We start from the raw sequence: 21,772 nt of genomic DNA, 5'->3' as shown, positions 1-21,772 counted from the left end.
GGCATTTTGCTGTATATTGATTTATTATTCTGTGTTATCCATGAAAGGTTTAGAAAATACAACGGTTTATAATATTTTTCCTATAGGTTACTCGTGCCGAAGTAAAGGTTGCCCACATCATTGCTCAGCATAACCTGCCACTTGCGACATCTGACCATTTGTCTCCTGCTTTTGCAGATATCTTCCCAGATTCTAAGATTGCCAAACAGTACTCCTCAGCGAAAACCAAGACTACATGTATGCTGAATGGAGCTATTGCTCCTTTTTTTCTTGGTATGTGGAACATGTACACTATTAAAGTACACAAATTAGATGCATTTTCATGCACACTATTATACCAGCAACAAAGTAACTTTGATTTATTTTCATGTCTGATGGACAGCACAGCTAAACCTAATGAGGAACAGTATAACTACCAGTTTTTGTTTATTTTATTATGTGAAACTATTAAGAACTTTGTCAACAAAAAGAACCATTACGATAATAACTAGAAATAAAATGAACCTTGTGTCACCAATTATGTTTTTATTTCAGCCAACCTTGTCGACATGATGAAGGCTCAGCCATATTCCTTGGCAGTTGATGGTTCAAACGATACAGGCCTAGAAAAGATGAATCCGTTGACTGTTCGCATTTATGATGTCAATACAAGCAAGGTAGAATTTCGAATCCTGGATATGTGTTGCACCTCAGGAAATAATTCTGCAACTGCTGCCTGCATCTTTGACAAGATTAATGAGAAAATAACTGTCCACGACATACCATGGTCAAATTGTGTAGCTTTTGGTGTGGATAACACCAGTGTCAATCTGGGAAAGAGAAACAATATTGAGACAAAAGTTCAACAACAGGTTCAATCATGCTATTTTGTAGGATGCCCTTGTCATTTAGTCCACAACATAGCATGCAAGGCTTCAGATGCCTTTCAGTCAGAGGTGAAGTTTGACATGGAAGATTTTTGTGTGGACATATTCTATTACTTCGACAAGTCAACAAAAGGAAGGCAATCCTTGGTGATTTCTGCTCATTCTGCGACACCAATTACAAACAAGTTGTGAAACAAGTCAACACCAGATGGCTAAGTCTTGAAAAAGCGGTGACCAGAAACCTAGAACTATTTGAAGGTACCAAGGGCTACTTCAAATCAACACAAGAATCCCAACCAAGGTTTAAGAGACTCAGGAGACATTATGAAGACCCAATGACTGAAATATACCTTGTATTTTATCAGTCAGTGCTTCCTGTCTTTACCAACTTTAACAAGTTTCTCCTGCGGGATGATCCCTGCATTTATGCGGTATACCCCCAGATGACCTCCTTCCTAAAAAACTGTTGGGAAAGTTTGTTAAAGTAGAAGTCATCAGGAAGAGTCTCCCAGTGGTAACAGATGTGGACTTTCTGCTTCCTGAAAATCAACTGGATGATGACAACATCTTTGTTGGAAATGCCACCAGAGATAAGTTGATGGCCCTTGAAGAGGAGGGTGATATATCGCCCAGAGACCGGGAGATGTTCTACAAAGGAGCATGAGCTTTCTTTGTCAAGGCTGCTTCTGAAGCTGTACAGAAGCTGCCATGCTTGGATGACCATGATCTTCTGAAACATGCCATATTTGTAAATTGTTCTGAAAGGGCAGCAGCAACATTTGAGGAGGTATTATTCTTCACAAAACAATATCCACATGTGCTCCCATTTCACACCCCTCAACAGGTTGTTGAGCTGCAGGAGGAGTTTACAGAGTATCAGCTACTTGACAAATCTGATATTCCAGAAGCTGTCTGGAGTGCAGGAGCAGTCAAGGATGACCATGACGGCCAGTTTGACTACAGGATGAATGTTATCTGGGGTCACCTGTCACAGTGTGCACACACATTTGGCAAGAAAAAGTTTGAAAAACTATCTGCAGTTGCTAAGCTTGTGCTTGTGATTCCTCATTCAAATGCTGGGGAGGAAAGGGTCTTCAGTATGGTGAGGAAAATCAAGACTGACTTCAGAAGCAGCATGTACCTGAACAGCACCCTGAACTCCCTGATTACAGTGAAATTGGCCAATCCAGAGTCACCATCACCTTGTTACAAATGGGAACCACCAAAGGAATTGTTAAAGAAATGCAAAAGTGTCACAAAGGACTACAACAGACTCCATTCTAAACAGTGAACAGTGAACTACGAAACTCCACTAAACAACAGTGAACGTCACAGTGTTAATGTACAGTTTGAGACTTTCTGTTTAAACAAGGTTGAAATTCAAAATCTTCTATACTGTTTATGATTAGTGAACAACAGCTGTACCAACCAATTGCATCACTGTTCATATCCACACTGAGCCTTCAATATCTTCTTGTGAGTTGTTATCAATCTATGGATTACACTGAGCCACTCTCAATAGTGACACTAAACTCCACTCCCAACATTGAAATTTTCTGTGTTAATGTTTTCTTAGTTCATTTTGTGACTTATGTTTAGATATAGTTGAAAGTCAAAGTGTTTATACAGTTTTATTGTGTGATTTATGAACAGAAACTTTGCCTACTTAGTTGTTTCACTGTTCACATCCACTCCCTCGGTATCTTGTGAGTTGTATTTTTTTCATGTTTTAGCATGTATCTTTTAGTGTCAAAATAATGCCACCAGAAGGCTCCAAATGCTCCTGAAAATCACTAAACTTCATTTTCGGCTGGGGGGCTTAGCCCCCCTGTGACCCCCCACCAGGGCATCGCCCTTGACCTCGGCTTATTTTTTCAGTCTAACTCCAAACCATCTTTAGGGGTTGACAGCTCTGGTGTTGACTCCTGACATGCCTAGCTCCACTGTCTAGCTATGCTATGATAATATGTTAGTTAACCCTTATGTAATCCCATGCAGTCAGTGAACAGTGACAGTAAGTTAACAAATCATTCATGTATAACAACCACTGACCCCGAGTCTGTTTACTAGTGCAGTATGACACTTATGGCTTTAAGCTAGTGTCAACTTCAATGTCTTTTGCTAAAAAGGATAAATCAAGATTTCCAAATTTAGTACCCTTACCAGACCAGTTACAGTAAAGGAATATTCTAGATTGGGGGTTGTATTTTGTTTGTTTCAGAGGTATTTTCACATCACATTTCAACATTTAATTCAATGATATTGTATGCGTTTAACCCCTGGCTGCCGAGTTTTTTTTTCAGGCGCACATTTTCATACTGGTTTGAAAAGTGATCGTTGTGCGCGAGAATTGCTTTCGCGTGGTCCTGGATCTACGACGGGCTATAAAATTACACAGAAATGTAGAATATTAAATTTCCTATCCGATGGTATAAATATAAGTGCAACTACCTCGGTTTGAGAAATAGACACTGCTAAATGTTGTCCAATTTTTTGATGCGTTAAAAACAGTAATTTTATCCGCTTTTTATCGCGCGACCGATAAAAGCACTGTGCTCTGAATTTTTTAATGTGGCATCTTTTACGGAAAGTGTTAGCGAAGAAAATACAGCTTTGATATCTGAGCGACATAAGTGTATATGAATTGGGTTTATGTGCTTGTGCATAATCGTTATCGCTCAACATTAAAATGACTTCATAATAAATGTCAAAATGGATTTTCTTCTATGACGCCAAGCGGCGACAGAGATGTCATACACATATAATGATAAGGGGGCATAACTCCGTTATCCGTAACACTAGGCCCATGTAACTCAGATCACTTGGAGAGAATTTGTTGTGGATCACGGACGCTATATTTTCGTTATTTTATGTTCATGGTGAACTAAACTATCCCAATTCAAAGTTCCCCAATGTGAGCTGATGCAGTTTGGTAGTTTCACAATTTACAAGAAAAATGACAACGTTATTACATGTGAAAGCACGTAATGGCGATTTGGATGGCCCTATCCGATATATAAGTTAGTTCTTAGATTCCCATATTGTCCTGTTTGTGTAGATGTATTTTGACTAATTTTGCATCGTTATTACCAGAGTACTAGCCATATCTTCAAATGTAATGAAATTGCTGAAAATAATACACCATTTTAGTTGGCGTCATTTGCTTGTTTTATGCATTTTATGGCGATTCGGAAAAAGCGACACTGATATGCTGTTTAGTACATATCTCACCTAATTTCCTTTAATTGTGTGAAGAAGGTCCTACGGCTTCTATGTCAGAATTTAAGACTCTTTAGACAAAACATAAAATGACTGATTTTTTCATTTTAAATAGTGTCCTGAATATATCAACAATTAGACAGTTTGACTGTGTATCTTTTGTGAAACCAGCGCACCTGTTTGGCATCAATTTAACGTAAATGAAAAATAACATTTCACAACACCCGAATATTTTGTTTAGGATAAAAATTTTCTGATTATGTAGCTATTTCTCTTCATAAGTATGCATTGGAAGATGCAAAAGATAGCTTTTATATATGGGACTAGTGCATTACTATATATTAGAATATGGATGTAAGATTTGTCCCAAATTAAGACATTGACATGGTTTATATATTTTTTAAACAATTTTTAGTATAAATATAGTTAGAGTTTGATATCCTGTCATCACAATATTTTTTAAATCGAATATGAATTGATTATATTATCGAAAACAATGATAGTGAATCATAAAACGTTTCCGATAAGAAGCGGCACTCTGGCCAATCAATTTACATCATTGTTTTCTCTATAAAGCCGACACACAAATGTGCAAAAACAAGACAATTCCTTTAAATATGTGTGCATATACATTTCATACCATATATAAATCATTTTCATTAATATTATCAGTTTTACTTATAAGGTTGAATTAAATCGGCGTTCATTAACCTGTTCATGTGAAACTGCAATATTAATCAAATGCATTGAATATTATACATCATCGGAGACTAAGCGCCAATTGCAGTTATGGCTCGTTTGATCTTCTAACACTTATTGTAAAAGGTTTAGAATATAGTGTATTGCACTAAATATGTCAATTTTCTATGTAAATATGATTCAAACAATCAAAACTTTCAAAGAATAAAACACCGTAAAACCCTATCATGCACGTGTATGATGATATTGAACAAGGGCTAAATGTGGATACTGAAGTCTGTTTTCATGAAAAGTATCTGAACTATATGCAAAATATACACCATAATACTGACGAGTGTAATGTCGGAAGGATTGGGCGATTGTGTTTACTCTTGTTCAACCGACCTTCACCTCAAAGAAATTGCCTAATATGTACAACAATGTTGGTGATATGACATCACTACCGCTGACCGATTTCTTACAAAGATGGCTTTTTACTGACAAGGGTACACAGGATTTTCGCGAGGACCCTTCCATTGATTCGAGGGATCGTTTGTTCATAAATATGAGATGTAAGATGGGCAATCAGAATGATTCTGACTATCTGTGTATTGTTATATGTTTTAATCGTTTTCACTAAAAGTAAGAGAAAAGACAGAAATCCAGATAATTACGTTTATGCGTTCTGCGTGATTTTCCGTCAGTCATGGCGTCGCATGCCGGAAACTTTGACAATTTCTTATGAATTATCAAATCATTTGCATTTGTATCTATTTTATAATTTCCTATTTCTTGCTCACGATACTCTTTCCATGCACATATTCCAAAGGTATTGAGCCACTGCAAACAATGAATAGACCCCGATGAATGTTGGAAAATTTCAGAAAATGCTACACAGTGTAAAATAGGTTTTGTCTTTGTTTACATTTCGAACCAAGCAGATCTTTTCGAGCACAGCGTTCGTTTTTCACACCAAATATGTTTAAGATCTCATTTTATCTAGACAGTTGGCATTGGTGACACAGACCACTTGCAGTTTGGAGTCTAAAATGTATGGGAGTTTATTGATGCATTTTTTGAAGCTGAATATGAAATATACATTGATGTAATATCGTCTCAATGCCGATATTCAGAGAACGCGTGATTTTGTAAACACTATCAATATGGCGGAAAGCTCTCACGTGTTAGATGTAAGTGCATTTTTCGAAAACATCCCAACCGATTCTAGATTCATCGGCAGCGTTTCAGAATTTTACTTAGCGATTTCATGTAAAACTGATATGAGTGATCATGAATATGTTATTTTTGAAATTCAATACTCCCAGTAATTATGCGTTTAAGTGTCTTCCCCAGTTTTTGTCCTGTTGTTCTGTGGTAATTAGGAAGTCACCTCAGTAAAGCCATAGATAGGTTTTAACTTTAGATAATGGCATGAATTTGGAATCAGTTCTTTGGGGAATTTTGTCTGATGTTTGCTGCAGTTTTGGGTAGAAATTAACCAGCCTGTGAACCCCTGGTGTGATGGTTGTGTAGAAACTACTTACCGGTATACATCAACACTTAGCACAGTGTCCCAAGGGAAGCAATTGAATAAAGATGCATCATAAAAAAATATTGGAGTGTTATCCCTGAATAGCATCAGTGTATTACATTCAAGGTGGAAAACAATATTTGCATATTTTCTGAAGCCGGACCAGGCACTTCATGCACATCTGAATAGAAAGTTATGATATCATTATCGTGACTTATGTGTTGAAAATCGGAAAAAAAATCATTATACTCTGAAACAAATTTTATATTCAGAAATATTCCAGCCTGGCCAACTTGGTTCTATCCATGCCTGACATTCCTACACTGGTAAACATACCACATCCATCTGAATGTTGTACATCCATCCTGACTCCATACACATCACCCCTTCCACCCTCACCTACATCTCCCATCCTTCACCCCTCACCCTTAGTGGGGAACATCATGTTCTGTTTATCTGGCAGTCAGTGATGATATTGGGCTACACCCTGAATACAGCTCTTGACATTCAGCTGACCTATACTAGTGCCTTCTCTACTGACTGGATGGGTCAAGTTGAATCTTCCCCTGTACATCATTTATCCATGATGCAACAAACACAATTTTGTGTCTCTCTTAAGCATCAAAATTGATCTTGTATAAAGCTATGCTGAGCCACAGCAATGATAAGGCTACATACATGTAACAGCACAGATCTTTTAATTTCAACTTATTTAAAAAATACATAGTTGCATCAGGAGCTGGTCAACTGAACTTGTCAATTAGGAGACTGGTGGGAATTACAGCAAACAGTATATCACCAACTCACCTGCTCCTGATGAGTACCTCTCACACACACAATCTGCAGTATCCCTGCAGTAAGTCCAGGTCAAATTGCTACTACAGACCACAACCAACTGATCAGCTGCTCACTGGCTTATGTGGTTCCATCTGTCAACTCAGTAGCTTGTACTGGTACAGTCAGTACTTATCTGGGAACAATCAGCTGATCAGGACTACCTACTTGGAGCATTGCTACTCAGCATGTGTGGACAACAGTGTTCAAAGGTCAGGGTATAAGGGATTGAGAAGGTCCCTCCCTGGACAGGCATTCTACAGACAAAACTGATAAGATTCCTCTTCTTAATCTGCTACATTGAGGTCAAAATTATCTCTTGGTCATGACAGTGGGCTACTGTAACAAATGCTGTACTTCTAAGATAACATAACATTAACACTTGAGTGCATGTGTGGAGATGTACAAGGTCAACATTATGCCAGAGCTGACCTACTGAATTTAGACTACACACATCAGAGACCATATAATCACACTCTGCACACATTGAGGCTGTGCTGTACACATGATATCCTATACCAGAGGCTGGTGTGTATCTATTACAGAGGAGGGCATGAGCAGGGGGCAGGTCAACATTCCATCACAGCTGACCCACTGAAGCTGAACATTGTTGTATGTGTTAATCCCTCTCACTCACTCACTCACTCACTCACTCACTCAGTGCAGGCGTACCATACACTAATGAAGAGGGGTGGTGGGATAGCCTAGTGGTTAAAGTGTTCACTCGTCATGCCCAAGGCCCGGGTTCGATTCCCTCACTCACTCACTCACTCACTAATGAAGATGATACCAGGGAGGCAGAGTTATACTTACATTTAGCCTGAGAACATACATACATACCGTTCATATGATATATAAACACACACATATAGTATAAAAACATACTTACATATGGGCCATATTAGAACATACTTACATACAGTTTATATTAAAACATACTAATATATCAGCTATAAACATTAGTATATATGTCAATATTACAACATGCTTACTTATTGTCTATATCAAAACATACTAAACAACTAGTCAGAAAACATGCTTATAATATTATAGGCTATATTGTAACATACTTCCACATAGTCCATATTAAAGCATACTTACATATCGGCTATAAGCATTATTACATGTCTATATTCAGGGCTACAGATAAGGGGCGCACAGGCGTAATGTATGCCTCAAAATCAATTAAGTACGACATAATATAAGATTTTAAGCGTATCATGTACGCACATAAATACCTTTGTACGTCTAACATTTAATTTCCGTGCGTATTGTGCAAATGGAAATCTATTTCGGATAAATACTTGTCAAGTTTCTTTTGCGAAACACGATTTTACACATGAGGAAACCCCAACAGTAGGAATCCCTTGCGTTGCCATGCAACGATATGCGTCACTACTTTGTCGATTGGCTAAAAACTACACTGTTCCTATTTATATCCAGTCGGACCAGACATTTCGCGCATCACACGGTCGCTCAGTTATTTCTCACTCGTCTTCAAATACAAATACATGGTTGGAAATAGTGATCGATGAATCGTCCAGACAAACCACATCACCAACTCACTCACACAAAAACATGTCAGTACTCCTTCAAAATTCTCAGTACACCTCCACTTGCAATATGATGTGTAAGTACACTCGCACCCCCAAAAGTTATCTGGAGCCCTGTATATTACAAGATGCTTACTTATTGTCTATATCAAAACATACTAAACAACTAGTCAGAAAACATACTTACATATAGTGTTTATTATGACATTACTTCTGAGTCATTCTACTAAAGCTGGACTATCCACATAGGCTTCACATATCAGCTGATACATTGAGAGAAAGGGCTAAGGGGCATGTGTGGGGACTTTTAGCTAGTCATCTAGACTACTCTCTGAATATATGTGATTTTGATAGAAACAAACAATTTCTTCTAAATTGAAAAGGAACCAAGTGGCTCAGAAGGGGGATTCAGAACCTGAACCTGGGGAAATCTAGACTTGCTTCATTTACGGCTTTAGCATGGCAGAAAGGGCTAAGCAGAAAGGAAAATAATGTGGTTTAGGGACTGTGAGACAGACTACTGGTCATCATACCGGTAACATTTGAGTATCCTATTAAAGATGACTACCCACTGAGGCTGCACTGTGAGTTGATACAAGAGAAAAGCGCATTTGTTTATTCTGCTGAGCAATGTCGTCTTGAGTGTCAAAAGGATTTTCTTTCACAAATATACTATGGAAAAGTCTCATGAATGCCCAGAGGATTTACTGATACTATATTTCTGTAATGATCCCTATGTCAACAAACGTATTGCTCACTATTTAATGTTGAGAATGACATTTGGCCATTTCAGTTCATTTACTAACTGGCTGACATAGAAAAGTGAAAGTCCTGTTTCTTAAATGTTACAAATATTTCTAGCATATCACTAAAAACATATTATTCAAATCATGTATTAATACGGACATGATAAATTAATTCTTTCGTTTTTCATCCATTATGGCTTTTCAAAGTGTGTGGCAGACGCCATGTTAACTGCCACTGGGTGTACTTGACATGAAGTTGTTTGCTGTGCAGAGATGCTGCGGCTCAGGAATTATGATAAAATGTTTCAAATCCCTGTTTGGTCCTTGGTTGGTCAGTACAATACTCTTGGGAATACGCCAGTGACCTGAATCACATGGTCTTCCTCCAAAACTAAGCAGACACAACATCATATTTAACTGAAATACTGCTACGATATAACTGATATACTGCCATGATACATTTGAAATACAGTCATGATGGAAATGAATTACTGCTACAACAAAACCGTAATACTAACAGTGAGTGAGTGAGTTTAGTTTTACGCCGCACTCAGCAATATTCCAGCTATATGGCAGCAGTCTGTTAATAATCGGGTCTGGACCAGACAATCCAGGGATCGACAGCATGAACATCGATCTACGCAATTGGGATATGATGACATGTGTCAACCCACGCAGTCAGCGAGCCTGACTACCTGATCCTGTTAGTCTCCTCTTACAACATGCATGGGTTACTGAAGATCAATTCTAACCCAGATCTTTACGGGTTGTAATACTAACATGATATATCTGAAATAGTGCCACAGTATAACTGAAATACTGCTACAATTTAACTGATATTCTGCCATGATACATTTGAAATACTGTCATGATGGAAATGAATTACTGCTGTGATAAAACTGTAATACAAACATGATATATCTGAAATAGTGCAATGGTATAACTGAAATACTGCTACAATAAAACTGATATACTGCCATGATATAACTTAAATACTGCCATGATATAACTGAAATTCTGCTATGATAAAACTGAAATATTTCCATCATATAACTTAAATTCTGCCATGATATGACTGAAATACTGCAAAGTCATAACTGAAATACTTCCATGACACACAAGAAATATTACCCAATTTCACTGAACTACTGCCAGACAAAACTGAAATGATTGCATTATGTAACAGAACTACTGCTAAAGACACTCAAACATATCACCTCCACCACTACCTGTCTTGAGTAACTATCATCTGGATATACAGCCAGTCACCTAACCACACACACACTGTGCTTTCTCTGACTGGTAACCAGAGCCTCTAGCAGCAACCATCTACTGTATAAATTAGTTAACAGTGCATCATCAGGTTACAGGTAATCAACCAGCAGAGACTACTCAATTCATTGGAGAACAAGCGCAACAGCTGCTCACCAAATGATATAGCACTTCAGGAAACAATCATTCCGTAACATCCTCAGTGCTAAATGTGATTTCATCTCAATCTTGATCTTGTCCATGGAAGTTAGCATGTACATGTTGATAATTAGAACTGAGGATGTGGAACCAGGGTTTTAGATCGGTTTATAATTTTCTGGACATGCTTTCCTCTCTTCCACTGATATTGTCACAGACCACATTGCAGAAAGATGTTGCATCAAGATAACCTCACCAGTCATGAACAACTGCCTTGTGCACATACTTCATGTATCTGTAGTCCTAACATGAGAATGCATGCCCAGGATCATATCATGTGATTTAATGGAGTAGCTGGCCACACTCTGTGACTTGGCAGACGGCAGGTCAACATGACCCAAAAAATCAATGAATGGACTCTGTAGTCTGACTCGATTATTTACAGACTGTCATACCTGAATCGTGTGCTGAACAACAAAATTTAAAAACTAAAACATTTGGTCTACATTTTGAATGTACAAATGTATTTTTAAGCATGTTATGAGAGGCAACTAAACTGCTCCCATCATACTCCTTTGGCAGGGCACATTGAAGATGACATACATTATTGGTTTATCTGGTCGAGATTAAATTATTTACTCATTTTTTTACATCATATACAAGCAGTTTGAATGCTGTTGTACTTTGTGTGTTGATAATACAAATAAAATATAGAAACTCAGTTGTGTTTTAACTTCAACGAAAGTCTGCAGAAGGTGTCAAGTATTCTATGCAATACAGTGGTATTTCTGGCATGAACTTGTAAACTTTCAGGTACATAGATATATCAGTGATTAAATCTGAATTCCTATAACTCTACAATTGTTGCATAGAATGCATTTCTAAAATGCATAGTGACTGCAGTTTTCAAAAACAAACCTGCCACATCACTGAGTCTGGTCATGCTTAAAATGCATCACTTGAATAATTCAGCAAATAAACCTAACACAATGGGCAGTGAGGTCCTGGGACATGGCTGGCTGCCCCGATTGTATCAGATGTTCATGGACTGTTGTAATCATAGTGATAATCCTGTTTACCAGGATTATAGAAGTGTTAAACGTCATTCAATCACGTTTCAAGTGTTTGGCTTACACAAGATCTAACACTCTTTAGGTCAGTTCTTAACTACATTTATATACCGGTACATAAATATATCCCATGTTATTTGATTGGCTAACCAAGCAATTCTTTGGCATTGTTGGTGTTTATCTTGTCACTGGTTTAACCTGTTGTTGACATTTCAGGTCTTTCATTTTATCAAACCTCATGCATGCTTAAACACTGAATTTACGAGTATACTGAAATTTATTATTATTATCGGATGATGTTTTTAATGAACCATGAACCAACAAATATTATTCTACCATGACTTCAGTAAACACTGGATTGTGATTGGTTAATTATAGTCATTCAGAGGTATATAATCACGATATACAGGTCTCTGTTTTCCGTGCGCAATTATACATTGTTTACGGTAATGCACTTTTTACGTTTGACCACCAACATGGCCGACGTAAACAAAGCAACCGATACATTGATGGATTACGGCGATTTTGCAGTTGGAAATTTTGCATCTCTACTCGATGATGGATTTAGCGATGATGAGTTCAACTCATTACTGTCGCAAATCACAGAAACAGGTGATTATATACACAAATTAGTTCACAAGTATAGAAAACAATACTCAGTCGAATAGCGCCAAGATATCGTCTGCTTTTGAAGAATAAAAAAAGGAAAACTGTCATTACGCATACATTCAGTGTTATGCCAAAAGCGGATCCAGTATACATAATTTTTCATATTAAATTTTATTTATTATCAGATTTTGTTGGCGATATCACCACTGATCCTGACTTGGTAGCGGAGGAGAAATTAAATTCAGAGCTATCACAATTCCGTTATACTACCTCTGATGTCAAAACACAGTAGGTTTATCTCCTAATTCCAGTTTCAATTTCTTCAGATTTCCGCGGTATAGTCAACACCCAGCCTGAATGAAACTGTAGGTAAAAGCCCTAATGAACCTGACCAAACCAAATCTGATTTGGGAAATTTGGGTATGAAAATTTTGCCATAAGAAAACAAGATTAATGAATAATTAAAAGAGTATGTTCGAATGTCAGAACTGAAAGCGATTATGAATATATTTACAGCATCATGACTGAAATTAGCTACTACCACAGGCCTCTATTAATATAACAATAAACATAACAATCGCAATAGTAATATAACAAGTTTGAAGCTGGCCTACATGTGAAAATAACATTGGTAAACATTACCTAAATGTGTCTATTTACTGTAATTTAATAGATGTCAAAGATGAAAATTCAGCACCTTCCGGATACCAAAAAATCAAAGGCTTTGAAAAGTGGGCCGAGGCTGATTTGGACCAGATATACCTTTCGAGAGACCTAAAAACACCCTAAAACAACTCATTGGGGCGTTTCTATTTTCAAGCGTAAGAAAATAAGGCAATGAAAAAAAATGTACAAGAATTTTTTAGAATTCGATTTTATTTTCACTTAATTTCACCAATGAGTTTTCTTTACTAATTTAGAAAATAGCTTTACACAACATGACATATAGACCTAACATGACATACACCTAATATTTTTAATCAACAGAATTCATGTGAAAATTGTATAAAAAGTACTGTAAGTGTAACCGAACCCTACTTATACTGAAAAAAACATATTTCCTACCTTTTCATAGGTATTCCAAGTAGATCTACTGATTATATTCCTTTCCATTCAGAATGGCTAACACAACAAAATGGGAATCAAACTTTGAAAGTCTTCCGGCCGATGAACTGGCAAAATTGCCCGACATTTTTATGCTGGAAATGGGGACGATCGGCGGCCAGTATTACTCAAGTCGAGCTATGTGGGAATCAGGGCCGCCATACATCATGCATCTCAGAGCACCTCCTCCGCGAGTGCAATTTCAATATCTTGCAGGATCAGCTGTTTCACAGTGCAAATAATGTTTTTCTCGGTATCTTGCGCAAAATAAAAAGATGGGCTTGGATAACCCCAAACATCATGAGACAATTTCTCAGGGTGACATGGCAAAAATAAGATCACATTTGTCTGCTGACACACCAGAAAACCTCAAGTTAAAGTTTGGTTTGATCTCACACTCGGTTTCGTATGGCGCGGGCTGTGAAAATCAGCGGTCTCTCTCCGCGATTCTTTCACTGTCGAAACAGGCGACATGGGTCTTCAATACATCACGATGACACACTCTGAGGCTACAAAGAATCATCCAGGGGGTTCATGATAAGGGGCAGGAAAAACCTCGTATATATGTGACCGGGTTGTCTTACGTGTCCAGTCAATTCATTTTCAAAATACAAATCGAAATTGAATCCACAAAAATCCAGCATTTTTTCAGCAAAGTGAGAAATCTGTAACTGCTTCGACACCACGTGGTACACTCTGAAACCATTAGGCCACAACACGCTTTCTTCAATGATGAAAAGTTTGTCAGTAAGTGCGGCTTGAGTAAAATTTACACAAATCACTGCGTGCGTGCCACAACGGTAACTATTTTGTCGCATGCTGGTGTGGAATCGCCACGAGATCGTGGAAGTTGACAGGACACAAGAATCAGCAAAGTTTAAATTCATACAACACCGATTCTTCCTCCGACCAAAAAGAAAGTATTCATCAATTCTGCAGGGTAATTCAGGTAGTTCCACGCACTTGGCTCCATCTTTCAGTTTGAATTCGCGTGAATCAGGTCAACTTGGCACAAAGTGTAAAGTCATGTGCGTCGTCCATTTTCAAATCACTAACTGTGCAGTGACAGTCATCAACAATCATTACGGTGGGAATTAGGTCAGTGGGTTAATTCATTCCAAAAACTTGAGAGGGGTTCCAGTTTTAAAAATTCATAAGTTTTCATCTGTTCAAAACCCAACAATTATGCTTCACACTGTAAACATAACATAGTAAAGCGTGTGAATAAAGTTCTGAAGCATTGAAGCTGTTGTTTGTTTGAATATATTTTTACAAAGTTGGCATTGTTCAAAATTTGGGAAGAGGCCATCACCCTACATGCAGTTGGACTGTACAAAGAATTGTTGCACATCTTCGGTGTTGTTCGGTAGCGAGCTTGTCGTACCCGAATAAGCGCTTGCGGCACAGTCAGCGGAGGTAAATAGTTCGTTTTAAAATCTTAATAACGCAGTTATGGTAGAATGGAGATAAACATACTGTGTTGGAAAATCAGAGGTATATAGCGAAATTATAATAGCTCTAAATATTTGATTTAAAACCTCACGCTGCGTTGGGTTTTAAATCAAATTTAGAGCTATTATAATTTCGTTATATACCTCTGATTTTCCAACACAGTATGTTTATCTCCTAATTGTCAAACTTTGTTGATGTATGATGATTCAGTATACAACAACAATGACAAGATAAGAACATAAACATTCTCAATTCACTGGTGACAATGAATATATCGTACTTGACACATCACTTGCCAATATTTCTATTAATAAACAACTAACATACAACACAGGTTTGCCTTATTACCACAATAATTGTCTGCTTTATTCAAGGATGTCTGAGATGTTTAGTTTTTAAAGACTGTGACATTCATGAAACAAATATTGTCATTTTTGTGTTGTAGCCATAATTACTAAGGCTGATTGATAACTGCTGAAACTAGTTGAAACTGTTATGGGCATAACATGCTTTCATAGATGTATATCCTCAGAAGCTGTATTCAGTTGAGAAAATCATTTAACTGTGACAAGAAGGTAAAATAAGCAGGCCTTTCTGGACTTTCGAAAATGGACAAAATTGATATATACTTATTGAATATGGATGGCCTTTGCAACAACGTATTGTAACAACAAAATAAAAGTATCTGTATTCCAATGCCTATATAACCAGATTCATAAACATTTCAACATAAGGCATCAGAATGAAAATAGCAAACATTCTTCTTAGTACCTAGAGCTTACACACCTGTTCAAACCTGGCTAGCTATTCTCGAAACGTTTGTAGCCCTACGAACTTCTTAAGCCCATTCATAACACATTGGCTACGATCAAAGTTAGAATTCTTAGGGCTACAAACGTTTCGAGAATAATGGCCCTGTGTTCCACACTAATATTTGTCATTATCTTACATAAATCTAAATGAGGTTTTGTGTGAATGAGGATTCCAGTTAAGAACAGAGGTTCCAAACAACCCATGCGGATTGGGTGGTGAAACCAGGTAACGCACTAAAAGCATGTCATCAAGTCCCCGTTGTGTGAGCCCTACTTTGCGGGGCTGCGTAACAACTCTTTGCATTTTCTTCTGTATTTACAACAAAAAGATAATTGTCCAGATCATTCACCATGTTCAAAGCAGTTAATGCACGTTATGAGTATGTGTTACTGTTACCACCACAAATTTACATATTTCCTAACATTGCAGACAGTTTGAATAATATCTCTAGTAGTCAACACATGACAAGCCTGTTCAAGAACATCATTGTACGGATTCATTCAGGCATCATGTTGCCATAAATCACAGTCTACTGACAGCTGCATTAATACATACATAGTTCAGTTATAACATCTGTCACTGGCATGTCACCAAGGAATTATTGCCTTAACACAGCAATAAAAACTAACTCTGCTAACTATAATTTGGACATTGAATACTGCCTGTCAAATCCCATATGACAGCACCTATGTTTTTATAGTTACAATGTGTACAATTATAGCTCAGTCAGTTTACTCTCAGCAGAAAGATTCATTCATTTCAGCATTGTGGCCTCTAATCATCACTTCAGTTTTCAATAATTCTGCTAGACAAAAATAGAATGAAGACAGGATTTCATCAACGCTATATGGAACATTTTTCTCGAGATTACACTTCTACAGAACATTCTTCTACATGCAACAGGTTTTCTATAACTTTCCTTAAGCCATGAAACTCCATCAACGAGTGAACAGTCTGGCAAACGGAATAAAATATAACATTTACCCTAATATAAATTCATAAATACATAAACGCAAGACAATAATGAGGAAAGATGATACTTCATTGTGAGTTCAAACAAATGGTTCATAAGAATATGGAGTCATTAAATATAAGGCCTTTAGTCGAGGAACGTGCTGCCCATATATAACTCTAACATCTACTGAAAATGATGCTACATGCTTGAATATTATTATCAACTCAGGCAGACCAAATGGTGATAGACAAAGTACAATGACAAACAGTCGTCCAAGTTACCAAGACACAGAAAACAATCACATACAATCATTACCAAGGCACAGAGGGGCAGTGGGGTTGCCTAGTGGTTAATGCGTTCGCTCGTCACGCCAAAGACCCGGGTTCGATTCCCCACATGGGCAAAATGTGTGAAGCCCATTTCTGGTGTCCCCCACCATGATATTGCTGGAATATTGCTAAAAGCGGTGTAAAACCAAACTCACTCACTCACTCACCAAGACAGAAAACAATCACATACAATCATTCAAGACACAGTGACCAGTAATCAATCAATCTTTACTCCTTGTAGTGGAGGCCACAGGCCCATTCATCATGTACAATTGACTGTGAGAGAGTATATACAATATACAATATAAACAATAACATACGGTTCGGTTATGTTACAATATGTACAAATGACTGTCTAAGACGCATAGCTTTATATACATACACTGCTAGATTTTTTTAAGTTTCTGGATTTATCTCTGACATTAACATGTTAAATTTATGTACAGTAGGATTCAAATAGTATTTCTTTGGCAAAAGTAACGACCTTAGATCTTGGTATACATTACATACTAATTAAAAATGGTATTCGTCTTCAAAATATCGTTCTTTGTATACAAGACATAATTTATCACTTTAGTTTCATTAGCATATCTGCCAGTTTCAATTCGAAGCCGGTGTGAAAAACATCTAAATTGAGTAAACGCAGCCCTGAATTTTGAAATTGTGAGTTCTTCGATATACAATTCTAAGCCAAAGATGATATAAACGAAATATAGGTTGAAAATTTAGTGTTCTAGAGGGCTCAGGGCTCCAGAAAAGGGCCGTACAATGTACGGATAGAAACCATACAGTAGGAAATAATTTAGAAAACATAGCAGATCGCTATCCACAGCAATGGTGTATGGTCCTAAAATCATTTACAGACGTATTTATCTGAAAAGTATTGTTTTACTGTTTATTGACCTATTTACACAAGAGCAGCAACATTGTGGTGCATATATGAAACAAAACACAAGATTACTGATACATTATTTTCCATTCATCTCTAAATGTACTCAGTACTCCTACCGATATTGAAAAATAAGTCTGATGTTGAAAAAATTATCTGGAAACATGCCAATCTTGATAAGATACTTTTAAGTCTGTATATAAACACTGACATAAAATTTCTAACACAAACTACACATTGTTCCTCCCTAAGATAGTAAAATCCATACATGTAAAGAATATATTTGATTTTAGCGGCTCAGTTACTTTTCCCCTTGATACAATCTAGAACTAAGAACTTATAACATTTTTTCACAAATCTCAGATCAGATATATTGCATATTTTACACCAGTAGGCAACGCCCTTTATATAAAATATACATTGGATAACATCCACATTCTCCTCTGACAACATGGTTCGACGTTGAGGATTTAACCCCAAGAAAGCGTTTACATGCAAACATTTGTATAATTTCAACTTCGTTATAATTATCTAAGCCTCATATTTCCGAACCATAGAGGAGAATGGGACTTATTTTAGAGTCAAAAATCTTTTAAAAAAAGATCATATGGCAATAGATCAAATATATGTAGAGATTTAAGCACACTATATAAAATAATTTTCGCTTGCAAAGTTGCACTATTTACATGAGAAGTCCATGACAGGGATGTTGAAAAAATAACACGTAAATATTTATAAGACAGTACAATTTCTAGTAGATTCCCATTCAAAACACATTTCTCATGTTTTGATAACTTGCCGCCATTCTTAAAAACAACAACTTTAGTTTTTTCTAAGTTTACTGATAACTGATGACTTTCACAAAAGCCTTGTGGGATGGCTAAAACGGTTGATAAACGTTCTAACTTAACAAATAAAGCTACAACTATACTCACGGGCCTCCTCCTAAATATATTCAAAACTCTGTTTTTGTAAGTAATCCATGAATAAATGTGCAACCACTCACAAGTGATGTGAAATGTATTCATTTCTTTCAGACTTTTTTTGCAATTGTGCTCTTTAATATTTATTGGTAATCAGTCAATATTTAGATAATGATTATCAATCTCTATGATCTTTATTGAAAGTCAGAACTATTGGTCAGTGAGTTACAATGACATACAATTTTCCAAGGACACACAGTACAATAACATACAGTCATCTAAGTCGCCATAGTCACACAGTACAATCCCATACACTTATCGAAGTCAACCTGGACACACAGTACAATCATTACATACAGTCATCCCATAAAGTCGCCATGGTCACACAGTACAATCCCATACAGTCATCTAAGTCACCCTGGACACACAGTACAATCACATACAGTCATCCAAGTCACCATGGACACACAGTACAATGACATATCATCCATACAATCATCCAAGTCAATATGGACACACAGTACAATCACATACAGTCATCTAAGTCACCACTGGACACACAGTACAATCACATACAGTCATCCAAGTCACCCACACAGTAAAATCACATACAGTCATCTAAGTCACCATGGACACACAGTACAATCACACATACAGTCATCCAAGTCACTATGGACACACAGTACAATCACATACAGTCATCTACAGTCAATCACATACAGTCATCCAAGTCACTATGGACACAGTACAATCACATACAGTCATCCAAGTCAATGTCACCATGGACACACAGTACAAATGACATACAGTCATCCAAGTCACCCTGGACACACAGTACACATACAGTCATCAAGTCACTATGGACACACAGTACATCACATAGTCATCCAAGTCACTATGGACACACAGTACAATCACATACAGTCATCTAAGTCACTATGGACACACACATACAGTACAATCACATACAGTCATCCAAGTCACTATGGACACACAGTACAATCACATACAGTCATCCAAGTCACTATGGACACACAGTACAATCACATACATCTATCACTATGGACACCAAGTCACTATGGACACACAGTACAATCACATACAGTCATCCAAGTCACCCTGGACACACAGTACAATCACATACAGTCATCCAAGTCACTATGGACACACAATCATCCAAGTCATTCAATCACAATCACTATGGACACACAGTACAATCACATCAGTCATCCAAGTCACTATGGACACACAGTACAATCACATACAGTCATCCAAGTCACTATGGACACACAGTACAATCACATACAGTCATCCAAGTCACTATGGACACACAGTACAATCACATACAGTCATCTAAGTCACTATGGACACACAGTACAATCACATACAGTCATCCAAGTCACTATGGACACACAGTACAATGACATACAATCACCCAAGTCACTATGGACACACAGTACAATGACATACAGTCATCCAAGTCACCATGGACACACAGTACAATCACATACAATCACCCAAGTCACCCTGGACACACAGTACAATTACAGTCATCAAGTCACCCTGGAAGTACACACAAGTCATACAATCACACACAGTCATCCAAGTCACCCTGGACACACAGTACAATCACATACAGTCACCCAAGTCACTATGGACACACAGTACAATCACATACAGTCATCTAAGTCACCCTGGACACACAGTACAATCACATACAGTCATCCAAGTCACTATGGACACACAAGTAACTATGACATACAGTCATCACATAAGTCAAGTCACTATGGACACACAGTACAATCACATACAGTCATCCCAAGTCACCCTGGTCACACAATTTTTCACATACAGTCAGTCAATCACACACACAGTCATCCATGGTCAATCCACAGGCATCCAAGTCACTATGGACACACAGTACAATCACATACAATGCACCAAGTGACCCTGGTCACACAATTTTCCAAGGCACACAGTAAAATCACACAGTCATCCAAGTCCCCACAGGCACACAGTACAATGACATACAGTCAGCCACATCGCCATGATATCTTGTAATAGAGAAGTAGACATCCATAAATTCTCTCCTTTATTCTTGGCTTTATCTTGACACCATCCTATGGAGTACACAGGGTGTGTCACTTGAGATGAAAATCTAATATCAGATTTCTGTCCTTATTTCAAATGGATTCCCATAAGACTTCCATCACAAACATCCTGGTCATGTAGATAATGAAAAGATTCAAGATTTCAACACTTACAGACATACAAAATGACAGATTACCACAGTATAGATACTTACTTTGGGAGTTTTTCCCTCTTACAATAATAGAGGCATACAGATAGTCAGTATCAAGAAACACTGCATATTGAGGTAATACAAAACATTCAGCAGGGGTCTCTAAAAATATCACTGCATCTTTGTCACTAATGGTCATTGCACTAAAGTGTCTAGTCATTTGAGTTAAAATACACTGATGACTGCACTTGATAACAACTGGAATAATTTCAGCTCAAGTTCATCAGGCAATGTCTGCAGCTATAGCAGCAACCATGTTTTCAGAACCTGGGCCCTGTTTCACAAATCATTGTAGCGCTACGACTGTCGTAAGTCTATGTTAAAGTATGGGAGTTACGATCATCTTAGCGCTCCGATCGTTTTGTGGAACGGGACCCTGGATGTTGATTTTGTAACATGTTTTCTGATTAGACAATCAATGGATGTTGATTTTGTAACATGTTTTCTGATTAGACAATCAATGTATGTCAAATAGTCCTTTTTATTACA

General features: G+C 37.3%; 1 protein-coding gene across 6 annotated transcripts in view; it reads right to left on the bottom strand.

The window, feature by feature from the left end:
- LOC124281741 (mitochondrial glutamate carrier 1-like) overlaps positions 1-21,772 on the bottom strand; it is a 46,790-nt gene that overhangs the window by 16,242 nt on the left and 8,776 nt on the right. Inside the window, exon 1 of one of the 6 annotated variants that reach the window (XM_046717714.1) lies at positions 11,089-11,197. The exons of 1 other annotated variant lie outside the window; for it this stretch is intronic. The gene's annotated coding sequence lies outside the window, so the exon portion shown is untranslated. 4 more of the 6 variants (XM_046717716.1, XM_046717713.1, XM_046717717.1 and 1 more) reach the window with 4 other exon arrangements.

The sequence above is a fragment of the Haliotis rubra genome, unplaced genomic scaffold (assembly GCF_003918875.1).
Source record: "Haliotis rubra isolate DU_JTF1 unplaced genomic scaffold, ASM391887v1 Scf289, whole genome shotgun sequence".
NCBI lineage: Eukaryota > Metazoa > Mollusca > Gastropoda > Lepetellida > Haliotidae > Haliotis > Haliotis rubra.
The sequence above is the reverse complement of the archived record's forward strand: the minus strand, read 5'-3'. Positions and strand labels throughout refer to the sequence as shown.